Below are 13,488 nucleotides of genomic sequence, written 5' to 3' on the forward strand. Positions count from 1 at the left end.
ACGTCCAACCTTTAGGCAAAGGAATCAGTACTGTGACAATCCTAGATTTTCCTATAAACGTCATACGAAGCCTTTTCACAATCGTAATGGTTATCAAAAGGATAACTTCGCAAAGACGAAGACAAGATCTGATGCTCCCAATTGGAGAAAGACTAACTTGCAAAGAATAGTCAATCCAATTCTCTTTAGAAAAATCTTGAAGAGAGTAATGGGAAGAAGGTTTCGGTCGTTCCTAAATGCACTCAAAAGTGGATACCAAAGAAAGTCAATGATGGTTTGAGTGTGAAAAGGAATGATCTCCCAGAAAGTTCCATGACTATGGAGAAAGCAGTATCCATGATGCTGGAACTTAAAGAGTTCTTTGGGAAGATGTATTTGGATGTGAAAGGTTCTAAAAGTGATCTCTTTCATGATATTCCAAAGGTCATTTGTGGTGAGCAAGACTTTGTTCACTCCAACACAACTTGATTGTGTTGGAAGTGCATCCTCACCAAGGAATGTCCTGCTTTGTATACGGTGAGGGAAGCACAAGAATTGGGGCACACAGATTATGTTCGGTAAGGCGGTAGAATTCGATTGGATTCATCTAAAAAGGTATGTCTATAAACTTGAGCAAGATTTGTACTTTTATTTGCTTAGAATACTTATAATAATCTTGCTTATCGTTCATTTCTACCTAACTTGATCTGTGTTTAAGGTTCTTAATTGTTTAGGTTTGAAAATAATAGTTTGGGATATTTGGACTACATGATACACATACCAAGTATGCAAAACAACATTCAAAATCAAAATCCAGGGGTTTAAGTTCGCAAACCCGTATGCATACTTGACGTCGATATTCGGTAACCTTGTTTTGGCCGTAACTTCTTCGCCCGAACTCGGATTTACCTCATTATTTTTACATTCTCTTCCTTATTGAATTCCCTTAAAAATGAAGATGAGAATTGTTGAATTTGGATGAGTTAATATTGGTATTTGTCCCGTCTCTTTTTTTTTAGCGTTTGCTCCGTTTCGTTGCACTTGTTCTATTCTCTTGGACTTGGGAACTGAGATTCTTGGAGAAATCATATTCTAAGCTATTTTGTAGCTGTTACATGAGTGATGTTGGTGAATCACAAAGAAGGAAGTTTGAGAATGGGTAGTAGTTCGCATTGCTATATATTCTTGAGTGTTCACAATCATCTCATGTGAACTATGGTGCATAGTCGTCAATGACTTTGTATGTTCTTCTTTGTTAAGGAAATATTTTTATACGCTTTTGGTAACCACTTTTGGTATAAATCCATGCGAAAAAGATTGATTCTACCTTCTAAGGGCAAAGATTGTTATTGCAGTATTAATCTTTATGATTTTGTGATATTGCAATTGTTTATGGGATATGTATTGTTTGCATCCGTGAACTTGAAGGTCCCATATGTTGTCAAAAGTAAAGTCGTTGATAAATTGGTATTCGTACTGATAAAAGGACGAATGGACTTTTGACAAATACAAAAGTTATGCCTATGCAGTCATTTATTGGATGGAAAATAGGATGAAATCTTTTGTTTGACAAGGATAAAGTATATTATGTCGTTATGCAAATAGTGATGGAAAATAAAATAGATCCTTGTATGTTATCCACGGTATTGATCTTCTTTGATCCATTTTGTTATGTTTTACCGTGAAGGCTCCATTGTGTATCTTATGTTGAGCACCTTACAACTATGTCGATTAATATTGGCCTTGTTGGTTATTCCATGAGAGATGCTATATGTTGAGCATTCTTGAACTAAATTAATTATCTTGATTGGTTATTTAGTTATTTGCTACGAAAGTCTTATTTTGTCGAGCAAAATCATTTGACAATTAAATTGATTGCTTCGGTGATTAGTTTAGTTGTGTATTCCAATTAGATTAATTATAGGTTCTCTTGTAATTAATCTAGTTGAGTTTGTCATATATTCCACAAGTTCTTGTGTTGAGTATATGAACGGCTATACTAACCATGTTCTATTGGTTGATGTAGTCGTATATTCCGTAAGGTTTTCCTTATGTTGAGTATGTGAACGATTAAGTTAGTCATCTTCGTATGATTACCTTAGTCGTAGCTCCGTAAGTTTACTTATCTTGAGCACTTTCAATTAAATTGATCACTTTTGTGGTTTGATTTAGTTGTGTTTTCAATTGAATTAATCATGGGTTTACTTGTGATTAATTTGGTTGAGCTTTGGATATAGAAAATCATTCCTATGGTTTTTGGTGTCCAATTAAAAAAATCCTTCTTTTCCTTCGAAATTAAGGTCGCTCTTGTTGTTCTTTCGGGAATGACATCAAATGGGGGGAGAGTTCTTTTGAACTTGTGCTTAATGGTAATATCTTGCGGGGTGTGCGGCTGTGGAATTTTATAGGGGTTATCTTGTATCTTAAAACTCCTTGATGAATGCAGTTAGCTTCGGCTTTATGATTGCATCTAAATTAAGTTGGTATGTATTTTTCTTTTAGTCTATGAAATGTCTCTTGTGGAAATTTCATTATGATCCCGTTCATGTACCTTTGCCAATTTTATTGACAAAAAGGGGGAGAAATAATGTAGTTCACACTACAAATACATATGGTTTTCGGATCATTGTGTAAGGGGGAGTGGTTTCCATGATCTAGATGGAGTATTGACTAAGAGGGAGTGATACATATCACCGTAGTATTATTGTTAAAGTAGTGATACAATTGGACTTTGATATTACATAATAATATTATGACACTGTACAATAATGATCGAGAATCTCGATTTCTCTCATTGTTATAGCTACGGATCTTCAATAACGGTGATGCTAAACTTACAACCTTTGAGATCATTGGAGTACTTGGAAGGACGAAGATTTCAGGGAACGTTGAAGATTAGACTATGGAATATGAGACACTAAAGTTTATCTTTTTGTATTCCATATGTATTAATAGTTTTGTCACTAAAATTGACAAAGGGGGAGATTGTTAGAGCATAGCTCGGTCGACCTCGCATGCATTGCTATCTCAAGCATGTTTGTCAATGTTAGTGATCAAAACTATGAGTCTTAATTTCTAGCATACATAGCTAAGTCTCGGACTAGGATAGAAAAGTGTAGTTGAGCTCAAGGACTTCATGGCGATTCATCATACAACGACGAAGATTTATACAAGGAACCGCGGAACTTCATCAACAAAAAGGTATGTGGAGACTTGAACTTATCTATCACTCAAAAGTCTATCTATCCTATCTTCTACTTTTTATGAGACAAAATTCGTATGCTATATAGACTATATCATACACATTTGACATTTCGAGCAGAGCATGCATTGTTTATCTTTTATCTCGAAATCGTGTGCTGGTAAAGCGTTTCGTTTTGATCAAGTTTATCTTCACCTAGTGACGAAAGTCCTGAAAAGTTTCAATCACTTTGAGAATTGCTTTGACGTGAATCGGTCTATGAATAACAGCTACATAGCGTCCTCTGAGAATGTCTCAATGATTGAAATGAGAGTTTAGATTACATAACCATGTATTCCTTGAACCGAAGTTTTCGAACTTTGTTGATCAAGAGAAATCGGGAGGATTGTGGAATTGGCTTGCCAAGTCCGCGAACTGTCGGAAGTTCTCGACCGAGAATTTCTGCTAGATTTTCCAAAACTCGTTTGTGTACCCAGTCCGCGAACTCAGTCTGCGAACCCAGTCTGCGAACTGGCGGAAGTTCTCTTCCGAGAATTTCTGCTGAGTTTGGAAAACTCAACCGATTAACTTAAGTCCGCGAACTTGTTTGTGAACTTAAGAGGTTATGATATAAAGATGTGCTCTGAACATGAAACATTAAATTACTAAGGAATGCTTTATGCAAACCGTGGCTATAATGTTCATGAGACGATTCAATCGAATCAAATCATCTTTGTTTCAATTGTGTCTTGTGTAGTTACATAAGATCTCATAGCAATTGAACAACTCTTTAACTAGTTCATTTGAGTCAACTGAACTAGTTATGGTGAAGAAGACCAAGGTTAATATGAAATGCTCATATGGTTAACCTTTTGGGTTACTATGTTGAACCAACATACACGTACACGTTTGGGCATGGTTTTCACAAATCCAGTAAACGTCTACCCAAGTGTGTGTGACAAGCTAAGTTTTCGATCTAACAGTTGAGAAATATTAGCTTGAATCTAAATCAGGTTTTCATTTAACGGTGAATAAGGATTGCTTTGTACCTAAGGCAAAACCCTGATTTGAAGGCTATATAAAGGAGACATCTAGCATTGTGCAAAACTAATACCCACACGTATGTGTGATACTAGTGCGCTCGCTAGAGTCGATTCTCCTTTAACCTTTGGTTTTCTTCTCTAAAACCAGGATAACAACTTAAAGACTTCATTGGGATTGTGAAGCCAGACCGATACTACTTTTATCGTAGTTGTGTGATATGATCTTGCATCTTCTATCGTACGAGTACAATGGATTGATTGGCTTGTGATTGTGAGAGTTCTCTGATAGGCAAGATAAAGAAGTCACAAACATCTTCGTCTCACTGTTTGTGATTCCTCGACAAACCGCATGTGTAGTCATGAAGGATTGTAGAGAGGTGATTGATTAATATAGGTTGTTCTTTGGGAATATAGGACCGGATTATCAAGTGGTTCCTTTTCACCTTGATTTTATATCTTAAGACGGAACAAAACCTAGGGTTTATCTGTGGGAGACAGATTGATCCTTTGATAAACTTTTCTGTGTGAGACAGATCTGTTTATTATCAAGTCTGTGATTTTGGGTTGCAGCAACTCTTGGTTGTGGGTGAGATTAGCTAAGGGAATCAAGTGTGTAGTATCCTGCTGGGATCAGAGGCGTAGGAGCACAACTGTACCTTGGATCGGTGGGAGACTGATTGGGGTTCAACTATAGTCCAGTCCGAAGTTAGCTTGGAGTAGGCTAGTGTCTATAGCAGCTTAATACAGTGTGTATTCAATCTGGACTAGGTCCCGGGGTTTTTCTGCATTTGCGGTTTCCTCGTTAACAAAACTTCTGGTGTATGTGTTATTTCTTTTCCGCATTATATTTTATATAATTGAAATAATACAGGTTGTGTGTTAAGATCATCAATTGGAAATCCAACCTTTGGTTGTTGATTGTATATTCTTCGTTCTTACCATGCTTTTGTTGTTTCGAAGACTGAGCCACATACTATTTCTTACTGTTCAAAATTACTTTAGTACCGTCCTAATACTATTTCGAAGACTGATCCTTGGACATTGATCTTTAGTACCGTCCAAGTTATCTCTCTTTGATAAAGACTCGCAGATTTCTATTTGCTTGAGTAAAGATCAAATCGAGAGATTGAGATATAAACTCTTTGATATATCTTTTTATTGGTTGAGTCTGACTGTCTAGTTAATTCACATAAAAAGTATATTGGAGTTTGTCCATACAGATTTCTAATCGAATTATTGGGTGGTGTTGTTAGACCGCCGCTTTTTCGCCTTGATTTATCAAAAGACGGAACAAAACTCATAGGTATATATGTGGGAGACAAATTTATCTATTCAATAGACTTTTCTATGTGAGACAAAATGGTTTATCAAGTCTTCGACTTTGGGTCATAGCAACTCTTAATTATGGGTGAGATAAGTTAAGGGGATCAAGTGCACAGAGTCCGGCTGGGATTCAGAGACGTAAGGAGCGCAACTGTACCTTGATCAGTGTGAGATTGGTTAGGGCTCAACTATATTCCAGTCCGAAGTTACCTTGGAGTATGCTAGTGCCCGTAGCGGCTTAATACAGTGTGGTGTTCAAATCTGGACTAGTCCCGGGGTTTTTCTGCATTTGCGGTTTCCTCGTTAATAAAACTTCTGGTGTCTGTGTTATTTCTTTTCCGCATTATATTTTCTATATAATTGAAGTATCACAAGTTGTGCGTAAGTTCAATCAATTATGAATCCAACCTTTGGTTGTTGTTAAATTGATTGACACTTGGATATTGGTTTTTTCTACCGTCCAAGTTATTTCTTATATTCAATCGGGCTCGCAAATTCCTATTTTTTTGATTGCAGATTGAATTAAGAAATAGAGATATAACTCTTTGATATACTTTTCTTAAGATTGAGTCTGACTGTCTAGTTGGTTCTCTTGAAACTATATTGGAGTTAGTCCATACAGATTGCTAAGCAAAATATTGGGTGTGGTTGTTAGACCCCCGCTATTTCAGGTGTATTAGAAGGGTAAACAAAAACTTTCCAGAGTGTAAATTTTTTTAGGGTTGAGGCTTCTATCAGGATATCGAATAAGAGGATAAGAAAGTATATCTTCTATAAGGAAAAACTATTCTTATGTTCACAAAAATTATCTTTAAAGGACTCACATATAGCAGGTTTTATATTTTCCATAGGGTTGGCCAAGAAAGGAAAGTAATTGATTAATTAAAGAATTTTTGGAGATCTGGAGATCTCTTTTCAGTGGTTTGGAGGTAAAACATGATTTCGAAATTTTTGATTATAGTAAATATAATGAGATTTTAATGATGATTAACAAAAGGTTGAGCTATAATCACATTCACAAATGACTTCAACCTCCTGATACAAAAATTATCTTTATAGGACTTACATATTACAGGTTTTATATTTTCCATAGGTTTGGCATAGAATGGAAAGTAATTGATTAATGAATTTTTGTTGGGGATCCGGAGATTTCTTTTCACTAGTTTAGGAGGTAAAACATGATTTTGAAATTTCTGAGTATGTGTTAGAACATAGCTAGTTTGAACCCACCAAGCGTTGGTATGTCAAGGTTGGTTGTCATATTTTAGTGAACCAAAACTCATTTAAAGAGTCGCTTGATTATTTGCTAGAGTCAACTTCGTATAGGTTAGCTTGAAAGTATTAGGATATGAGACATTACAAGTATTACGTGAAGACTTGAAGAATATGAAGAAGTAAGGAGCTAAAACGACGACATCATCCTTCCACTTGAGGTTAGTAATATTTGACTTGAACTGTTTCATTCCCTAACGTATCTTTCAAGTCGTGCATATTGAAAACATAACTGCGAAGCTGTGATTGATTATACTCTAGTTAGACGTAGTATTAAGGAATACAATACAAAGTATAACGCTTATCTATTGAACATCGTATATAAGATATCAACATAATCGTTTGAATGCTATTGTGATTATGTATGGGTATGAGGTGAAGATTTCGTCCTAGGAAACAATGTTTTACATTCGTTTAAAGGAAGTACATTCATGAACTTGTTTTGTGAATCAAAAGGGAAATCGCTAGGCTTATTGGTATTGTTATTCATTGCAAATCTTTTGAATTAACAATATGTGTGTTTCCTATAACCGCTCATGACTTGCTTATGTTCTTGGTAAAACTATTCACAAGGCCTGACTTTTACATTGGTATGACTTTTATTAGTGAAACCGATCTTAAGTAATCACCTGAGATGGTATGATCGATTTATTGTAATTGGTATGACCAACTCTAGTCATTGGGGAACCAATCCTAGTAAGAGGTGCAACCGATCACAAAAGGGGAATCGATCCTTGTAAGAGTTGCATCAAGTTTCTAGTTATTGGGAACCGATCCTATGAACATGTGCAACACGTTTTTAGTTATTGGGAACCGATCCTACGGACATGTGCACCAAATACAAGTTAGATACATATATATATGTGGGAACCGATCCTAGTACCTAGTCAACCAAGTTTTGGTAACTAGCGTGACTAATTCTAGTACCCACATGGAGGTAGAACCGAAACTTGTTTTGGTAGAACCGTGAAACCCATGTTTAGTGATTTGATAGGATAACCAATCACATAGTTCTTGGAAGTCAGATGAACCAATTCTAAACTCGTTTTGGAAGTGTGGTAAAACGGTTCCAAGATAGTAAATATGAAAGAGGATTTACTAAGAAAAGATGTCAACACACTTTGAACTTGTGCAGTAACGCTTATCTTTTATTCTTCAAAGATATTCCTTAATAGCTAAAGGAGAATCTCAGATCGAAATAAATTGAGAATCTTTTAATTAAGGTTTTTAGTTTTATATGCTTTTAATTTCCATCAATTAAAATGCATATTTTTAGAAAATAAAAATTGGTAATGTGCATTTACTAATTGAAGATTTTCTACTGAGGTTTCGGTCAATATTTGGAAAAAGCATTTCCAGGAATTTTGGAAACCGAATTTGGAAATATATTGCATATCTTGAGAATATTTTCGGTTTTGGAAATTCCTTGGTGTCCAAACTTCCTTGGTCTACAAATATTGAAGTTTGCATTTCAAGCAAACTAATCCTCTGAGCCAGGAAAACTACCTAGTTGTGTTGTTACTGGTGGAACCGCCTATTCGGAGAGGAAAGTAACCTAGTTAGGCGAAATCTCTTAGGGCCGCTTGGTTTAAAGACTTCTTTGGGATTGAGAAGCTCTATTAGTACCGTTGGTGGGAAACTAGATAATTGCGGTTTATTATTAGTTATCGATCGATTTGATTGACTAACGGTTGTTGAACTTTAGTTGCACCTAGTTTGTTTATGCTTGAGAATCTTCTCTTCTGATATAAGATTCACTCAAACTAGATTGAAGTTTCGACGGGGATCTTTAGACTGTTTGTAGATCTAAAGACGTCTTGTGATAATCCATTGTTAACAGACTCTGTTCTGTGTGTGATTGATCACAAGAGATTCAAGTTGATTGTGTGCAGGTGTTTATTGAAGATCTAAAAAGATTCGAAGACGAAGAAGATTTCTGATTTGGGTTCATAATCTTTGGTGTGCACAATATTTGTTTCGGCTAGAAAATGATCCAACTATAATCGGTTTATCTTTGTGATAGATTTGATTGATTAGTTGAGTAGATCGACATCAATACAATTCTTTGTTATTCAAAGTATTGATTGCAAAATCTTGACAATTACTTTAGTAGTTGTTATTAGATAGATCTAAGGACCTGAAAAAAGGAGTTTATTGGGATAAACGGAAGAGCCTTTTGTCGAACTTATATCACTTGATTGAAAAGATTTGTTACCGAACAGATTTGTTGTTCCTTTACTATTTGGAATACGAACCAAAGAAATTGTTCCAAGTGCGTGAGTTATTGCAAGTTGGAGGCGCAGGGATACAGACGTAACTAGGTGAACTATAGGTTTAGTTGCTTGGTCTCAACTATAAGAAGTTGGTTTAGATTTTGTATAGCGGCTTAATCCTGAGAGTATTCAATTCTGGACAAGGTCCCGGGGTTTTTCTGCATTTGCGGTTTCCTCGTTAACAAAATCTTGTTGTGTCTTTTACTTTTCTATTTCCGTAATTATAATTGTTTTTATTATAATTAGAAGTAAAATACACAAACGTTAATTCCTATTTACTTGATAGTAATTCTATTGTGTTTGGTTAAGTCCGAACATATCAAGTAAACATACTTCGTTGTTGTATTGTCTCGATCTCGTATCCATAGACGATCACACGAAGTGTGAACCGATTAGTTGTATTGTCTCGACTCAGTCCATAGACAATCACTTTCGGAGAAATGACTTATAGGTGGAAAAGTTTTAGATTGAGGTATATTTGGGTACCCTCGTCTTTTCAATATGGTAAATATGATGAGATTTTAATGATGATTAACAAAAGGTTAAGCTATAATCACATTCAGAAATGACTTCAACCTCTTGATATGAAGATCTCTTTCACTGGGTTAGGAGGTAAAACATGATTTTGAAGTTTCTGAGTATGGTAAATATGATGATATTTTAATGATGATTAACAAAATGTTGAGCTATAATCACATTCACAGATGACTTCAACCTCAACCTCCTGATATGAACCATTTTAATAGAAGAGGATTATTGAAGTCCATGGGCCTAACTCATCTTCAATGTTTATAAATTGCATGAGCTTAAACTTTCCACTCTATGTAGAACTAATAATCTCAACAAGGATTAACACTACTTGCTAAAAAAAACACTAATGCTTGATAGATTCAGAAATAGTATTTCTGAATATCCACAATTCTTAAAACACTCTTGATTCCAGAGGAAAATCTACAAAAGCAATTCAAGCTCCAATTAGAAAGAAAAAAAAACTGAGTTTATACATTATTAACATATCTAAGAAAAAGAAGTGCACGAAATAAATCAAAAAAGTCAGAGTCTTTACACAAAAATTCAAGAATTTGATATTCTACAATCAGACACAAAATCATAAAGAAATAATGATAGGAATCACGCAAACAAAAGATCAGGATATGCTCATTTAAAACACAACTAAAATAAGAACAACAAAAGAAGATAAAAAGTATGAGTTTACTCAAATTCCCGCTTCGTAGAGATCCTTTTCTTTCGACTCTTTCCTTAATTTGAATGACCATAAAAGTCGGTCTAAGTCTCTTATCAAATATATACAGGGGATTCCGTGCTTCATTATACAAATTGGCCCTAACTATATATGTAAATCCAAATAATTTTGGCCTTGTATTTGGGGAAATCAATTTGCTGAAAGAAGTTGCTTTTGATCATCATTATCATTAGTGTTTGTACCATGAGTAAAAATACCACATAATGGGTCAAATTGCAACTTAAATCACCTTTTGGCCCTCATCCAAGCCTGCCACCAGCCTACCGACTGAAGTAGCTACCAGCTAATCCAGTGATCCATGATGTCAACGACCGATCAACGGTCAAAGTCAATGGACGATCAATGGTCAAAGTCAATGACGGTCATAGTCAATGGTAAAAGTCAACTGTCGGTCAACTATCGAAGTCAAATTACCAATCGCACTTCTAGCCAGTTTTCATCCATCTTGCCCGTGACGCTGCTAACCAATTCCTGGCCATCTCCCCCGGGCATGTCCCCCGGCCATATTGCCCAGCCTTGTGCATAGGTGAAGTCCTCCATCCAGATTGCCAGCAGCGCAGCCAGCCAGTTTCCATCTAGATCGCCAACGGTGCTGCCAACTAGTTTCCAGCCTCGCTGCTAGTCGTGTTGTCAGCCAGTCTCCATCTAGGTCGCCAGCTATCCAGTCTCCAACCATGTCTCTAGTCAAGCTAGTCTGCCAGCGGGTCAAACCATTCAAAGCTTGACAGTCATAGTCAAACAACAAAAAGGAGGCATGCAGAATTGATTCCAGGAGGCATGCAGGGAAGTGTCATGCAGAATTAATACAGGGAGGCATGCAAGGAAGTTTCATGCAGAATTCATTCCAGGAGGGATGCAGGGCAGTTTCATGCAGAATTAATTACAGGCATGCACGGAAAGTTAATGCCATTTAAGTTTATCTCGAAATTAGATGTTCAAGTGTATAAATAGGGACACCCTGGTAGAGGAAAGGGGGGCTAGCAAGAACAGAAAAAATCTATTGTAATTCTGAGATCAATAAAACACCACTCCCCAAGGGGATTCATCCGTGGACGTAGGCACGTCTTGCCGAACCACGTTAACTCTGTTTTTCTTCTATTGTTCTTCAATTCATTTCCTAACCCTAACTACACCTCAAATCATCGACTCAATCGTGTTTCGTGCCCAAAAGTAATTTTGGGTACAAACATTAGCGCCGACTAAGGGGAAAAGACAACAGTTCCGTAAAAGAAGAAAACAAGAAACTGTTACAGAAAAGTTCATGAGAAACGGCAACAGTCCAGGAATATTGTTGCAGAAAGTTCAAGGAGAAAAGACAACAGTACCCAAAACTGTTGCAAAGGAGCAGACAGCAAAGATAACACTTCCACCAGTCGTTGCAAGAAGCTTTGAAGGAAAAGACAACAGTTCCGAAAATCTGTCACAAAAAGTCTGAAGGTAAAGATCACATTTGTAGGAAAGCGTCGCGGAAGGTTTTAACAAAAAAAAAAATGGCCGGTGGCCAATCCCAGCGACCGGTCACGTTCACCCACTTTGGAGGTATTCACCCACGTTAAGCTCTTTTCACCCACGTCAGAGATATTTACACCCATGTTAGGTGTTGTTCACCCACTTTACGTTGTGACGTTCACCCATGTCCTCGTTGTGTTCACCCAAGTCAACAACCAACAACAGCCAGTCAGCACGCCATGGCAGTGTGACACGTCGGCAAAGCGATGACATGGCAGCTCGCCACGTTAGCAAAGTGATGCCTTGTCAGCACAACACATCATCAATGTCTACCAACCAAAGGTTTCCACGTCATCAGCATGTCACTCAGCACGCCACATCAACATTTGGTCCGGTCAGCATGATGTCACGTCACCTGAAGCCACATGGCTTGCCACATCATCTGTTACGCCACGTGTTGTGCCATGTCATCAGATAGAACTAGTCATCACCACCACGTAAGCTATTCTGTCTAGTCAGCACCACCACATCAACATTTGGTCCAGTCAGCAGTCGCCACGTCAACATTCGGTCCAGTCAGCAGTCGCCACGTCTGCGATAGCACGCACGCTTCTTGAATATCTTGTTTCGTCAATAACTTCTTCGTTTTAAGTCCGAATCGGGTGATTTTTGGCTCGTTGGAATCTTCTTTCAATTCCCTACAACGTAGAGGTGAAAAACCATGAGTTTGAACAAAATTTATTTTTGAGATTCCGAGCAGCACATCAACCACTATCAAGTGAAAACTACATATCATATTCAATGTTCGGGGACGCTGTTGCGTCGAGTTTCTACCCACAAAATTCCCGTGTACAAAGTTTGTGAGTACTGGTTCGATTCATAAACCTCAACACGCACATGTTTGGTGCTAGTTAAAACTGCTACAGTCCAGTTGATCGAACTACTGGAGTCCAGTTATCCTCAGAAATGCTGCAGTCCAGTTTTCGTCATAACTGTTGAAGTCCAGTTCTGCAGTAACAGCTGCAGTCCAGTTCTAATATCACTGCAGCAGTCCATTTTTGATTAAACTGGTGCGATACAATCTGGTATAAAGTCTAGTGGCTAAGTCGATCCAAGACGAGGCACAATATTAACTGCGCCAGACATAGCCGCTGCTGCAGAGCGAATATGAATGAGCCATCTTCTTCAACATGACATCATCGTGCAGATACCCCTTATTCACCAGAATAGTATCAACACTCACATCATGACGTCGTGTATCACAAAATAACATTTTTAATATAGTGTGTATACAATTTAAATATTTTCACATCTTTTTATCTAATCATGCATACTTTTGTTCATTGAGACATTTACAATGTGGCGAGCATTTCGCATGCCAAGCATGTGGAAATGCACACATTTCAATTCTGCGCGCATCTGGAATAGTGGGATTGGTCCCCTGCGCGGATTCTGGATAGCAGACACCTTCAATTTCATTCCATGCGCGAGCAAGATGCAGCAAGGCTGTGGACCCTTGTGCGAGCATTGAGCAGCATGACAATCACTATCTTCTGGGGGCGAGTTGCATATTAATTCAACGTGGATGCCCATCACTTGTGGACGAGATATGTAACACCTCGAGGTCTAAAGTAACTCTTTTGGGGCAAGCTGTGTAACACTCCATACGCTTGGGGGCGAGTTACATAGGACCTGAATACAATG

Source organism: Papaver somniferum, chromosome 1, assembly GCF_003573695.1.
Source record: "Papaver somniferum cultivar HN1 chromosome 1, ASM357369v1, whole genome shotgun sequence".
Taxonomy (NCBI): Eukaryota; Viridiplantae; Streptophyta; class Magnoliopsida; order Ranunculales; family Papaveraceae; genus Papaver; species Papaver somniferum.